The following is a 4,471-nucleotide window of genomic DNA, read 5'->3' on the forward strand; positions in this document are numbered from 1 at the left end:
ATCTATCTATCTATCTATCTATCTATCTATCTATCTATCTATCTATCTATCTATCTATCTATCTATCTATATCTATATCATCTATATCTATATATATTTCCAGAATTATCTGGAAATGATCGAAGGCCTGTTAGCTACTCGCCAATCCTACAGTTCGCACGACAACAAAGGCACCACAAGCCAGCAATGTCGGTTCCAAAAGTGAGACGCCGACCCTACAATTCGCACGACCCAAAGGCACAAGCCAGCAATGTCGGTTCCAAAAGTGAGACGCCGACCCTACAGTTCGCACGACCCAAAGGCACCACAAGCCAGCAATGTCGGTTCCAAAAGTGAGACGCCGATCCTATAATTCGCACGACACAAAGGCACAAGCCAGCAATGTCGGTTCCAAAAGTGAGACGCCGACCCTACAACTCGCACGACACAAAGGCACAAGCCAGCAATGTCGGTTCCAAAAGTGAGACGCCGACCCTACAGTTCGCACGACCCAAAGGCAGCACAAGCCAGCAATGTCGGTTCCAAAAGTGAGACGCCGGCCCTACAGTTCGCACGACCCAAGGGCACCACAAGCCATCAATGTCGGTTCCAAAAGTGACAAGGAAACGGGTAATGGGCAGGTGTGCCCTGCTAGCTACTTCCCGACGTCCAGTTCAGGGCAGCTGGAACTCGGGGGAGGGGGAAAAAAACACCCCTGCCTACGTTTACACATCAGAGGTAGAGGGCAGGGACTCGTCAAGCTCGTCGGAACTTCGTAACACGGATTAGCGCTAACCTTGGTTCGTCTGTTCTTGGGCTGGCCTCTTGCTTGCGCAACCGGGAAAAAAAGGAGGACTCCGAGTTTGCAACTCCGGGGAGTAAACGCAGACCCCCCTCCTCTTCTTCCCTCCCCCCCCCGGGCTCCTTATTCTCCTATAAACGCTGGGAATACAAAGTTCTCCACCTGGGGAAGCGGCTATTCCGGTGCTCGTTAATTCGAATTAAGCAGGTTCCCGACTGCGCGTCACCGTTCCAGCCTTTACTTTGCTCGGAGCGAGACCCGGCCACGTGCAACCTTTCCCGGGGGGGGGGAGGGGAAGAGAGGGAGAGGGGGGGTTGTGGGAAAAGAGGGCGGGGTCTATCTGCATTGACTCCGCCTCCCGAAGCGGGGCTGGGTTTGTCTCCCCGCGGAGGGTCGCGGTTCCCATTCAGGAGCCGCTGCTGGAGAGCTGGCGCTTTCTACCGACCTCCCCCCCCCCAGGGGAAGCCCCTGTTTTTCTCTGAGCCCCAGTTGCACAACCGCCTCTTCTCTTCCCCCCCCTTGCTCCGGGGTGCCTGCGACACGCAGAGCTTCCCCCCCCCCCGTGTTAAGGGCAGGGGGAGGGGGGTATTTCAAGGAACTTTGGCGGGCCCGACGGACTACGTGCGTAAAGAGAGAAGCAACCTTGGAATTAAGGAGAAAGTGCCTTAACACGGAGGACAATTAACCAGTGGAACGGCTTGCCACCAGACGTTGTGGGAGTTCCATCACTGGAGGTTTTTAAGAAGAGACTGGACAGTCACTTGTGTGAAATGATATAGGTTCTCCTGCTTGAGTAGGGGGCTGGACTAGAAGACCTCCAAGGTTCCTTCCAGCTCTATTCTGTTCTGTTCTGTTCCGTTCCATATTCTATTCTATTCTATTCTATTCTATTCTATTTTCTATTCTGTTCTATTTTCTATTCTGTTCTATTTTCTATTCTGTTTTCTATTCTATTTTATTCTATTCTATTTTCTATTCTATTTTCTATTCTATTTTATTCTATTCTATTTTATTCTATTCTATTTTCTATTCTATTTTCTATTCTATTTTCTATTCTATTCTATTCTATTCTGAATTCTATTCTATTCTGCATTCTATTCTGTTGTTTTATATTCTGTTCTATTCTATTCTATTCTGTAGTTCTAATTCTATTCTGCATTCTATTCTCTATTCTATTCTATTCTATTCTATAGTTCTAATTCTATTCTATTCTGTTCTGTTCTGTTCTGTTTTCTATTCTGTTCTATTTTCTATTCTATTTTCTATTCTATTTTATTCTATTCTATTTTCTATTCTTTTCTTTTCTATTTTCTATTCTATTCTATCAAAACTGGGAGGCTTGGTGACTGACCCCTACTTATGAAGGTCGCAGCGTCCCTGGGGTCCTGGGAACTCCTTTTGGGACCCTCTGACAAGCAAAGTCAATAGGAAACCACGGTTGCCTTTAACAACAGAAATGTTGGGCTCAGTTGGAGGTCATCCATCAAGGACTACCTGTCTAAATCCATATATATATATACACACACACATACACACATACTTGTGTGTGTATGCGTGTGTTTGTGTATATATATCCATATCCATATATACATATACACATATTTTTAAAAAAATTGTTTTATTATACATATATATACATATATACATATATGCAGACACACACACACACACATATACACATACACAAGTATATACATATATACATACATATACATATATATACACACACACACATACAGACATATAGACATACACACACACACACACACACATATACACATACAAACTCGGGGAGTACTTACTCAGGAGAAGGCTCCCACCCAGTCCAATCACACACACACACACACACACACACACACACGTGTATGTGTGTGTGTTTGTGTATATATATCCATATCCATATCCATATCTACATGTACACATTATAATAATAATAATAATGATAAAGTTGGAAGGGACCTTGGAGGTCATCTGGTCCAACCCCCTGCTCAGGCAGGAAACCCGACACCATTTCAGACAAATGGTTGTACAATCTCTTCTTAAAAATTTCCAGCGTTGGCGCATTCACCGCTTCTGGAGGCAGGTTGTTTTTTTTAAAAATTGTTTTATTATACATATAAATATATATATATATATGAGAAGCACAAAACTAAAAGCACAAGCCTGATGATGATGAATGTGTGTGTACACAAACTCGGGGAGTACTTACTCAGGAGAAGGCTCCCGCCCAGTCCAATCACACACACACACATACACACACACATATACACATACACGTGTGTGTGCGTGCGTGCGTGTGTGTGTGTGTGTGTGATTGGACAGGGCGGGAGCCTTCTCCTGAGTAAGTACTCCCCGAGTTTGTTACTTTAATTACCGACTTGTTACCCAGACCACAACGGGCGGTAATGAACCCAAAGCAGCTAATTAGCCGCTCGTTACTCTCGCCAGGACCGGCCGGGAGGCGAAGGGAGCCGCGGCGAGCCGGCGCTGAGAATTCCTCCGTCCGGCCGCGGAGGAGACACATCCTCCGGGAAGGAAATACCAGCCAAAGACCGAGGGGAAAGACGAACCTCCGGGAGAGGAAACCAACGGAACCACCCGCTGCTGCGTAAAGACGCAGCGCCCGAGCGCGCCGGCAAAAGCCTCCGGGACCCGGGCTTTTAACCGGACACGCGTTCGTCCAGGGGAAACCTGGGAGAAGTCGTGGGCAAGGGGTGTGGAAGCGGGGCCCACGGCAAGCTTTGGGGAGCCCCCCTCCCTGTAACTGGAGACAGAACGGGCTGGTTTGCGGGGAATCTCAATAACGGGGTAGCAAATACAAACGAACCCCAGGCGCGTTAAGAACCGGAGCGCTCTTGGAGAGGCCGAAATCTACCCCGGATAAAACCCTGGTAGACCTCACTTTGGGCCGAGGAGAAGGGGAAACGTGCGCGCCCAAGGACCTTTCCAAGGGAAGGAAACGAAATCAAACACAGCCGACGCTGCTGCTGCTATTATTATTATTATTATTATTACTATTATTGTTATTAATTTTGAAGCTTTGCGCGCGGGGGTGGAGGCGTTGAATGCAATGGCTGCGCGACCTTGGGGCGCACTGGGTTGCTTCCTTGGAGGGAACCCCGCGAAGGACGCGCCGCCGGACCGAAGGGCGCGGCGAGGCAGCAACCCAGGGCGAAGTTTGGGGTTCGAAACCCCCGGCGCCGCGCTCCTACTTCGCCGCCTTTCCTATCTCCACGGCACGGCACGGCACGGCACGGCACGGCCTGGCCTTCCGCCCCCCGCCTTCCCGGTCCCTTTCCGAGGGTGCCCACCTCCTGCTGGCGTCTCGGTCCTTTATAAGGTTTCACGCCCTTCGGGGGGGTCCTTTTGGCCGGGCAATTGGGCGTGTAACGCGTTTACAAAACAAGTTTCCACGAGGACATCAAGGGGGGCTCGCCTTCCTCCACAGCCGCGGAGAGGGGGAAAAAAAAGGGGGGGAAGGGCTGGGAGATTTTACACCACCCCCCTCCTTGGGAAGGGGGGAGGAAGAGGAAAAGAAAGCCCTGGGCGGACCCGGGGTGCCGACCCCTCTCCTCCTGACTCCCTTCTTCTCGCCAGGGGGGGGAGGTCCCGCGTGTCCGTGTGAACGCGCGCGGGCTTTGCGCTTCGGCGGCGCGTGTGTTCTGCGGGGAAAGGGGCTTTCCAAGCTCT

Source organism: Protobothrops mucrosquamatus, unplaced genomic scaffold (assembly GCF_001527695.2).
Source record: "Protobothrops mucrosquamatus isolate PMUCROS unplaced genomic scaffold, P.Mucros_1.0 scaffold3625, whole genome shotgun sequence".
In the NCBI taxonomy this organism is placed as follows: domain Eukaryota; kingdom Metazoa; phylum Chordata; class Lepidosauria; order Squamata; family Viperidae; genus Protobothrops; species Protobothrops mucrosquamatus.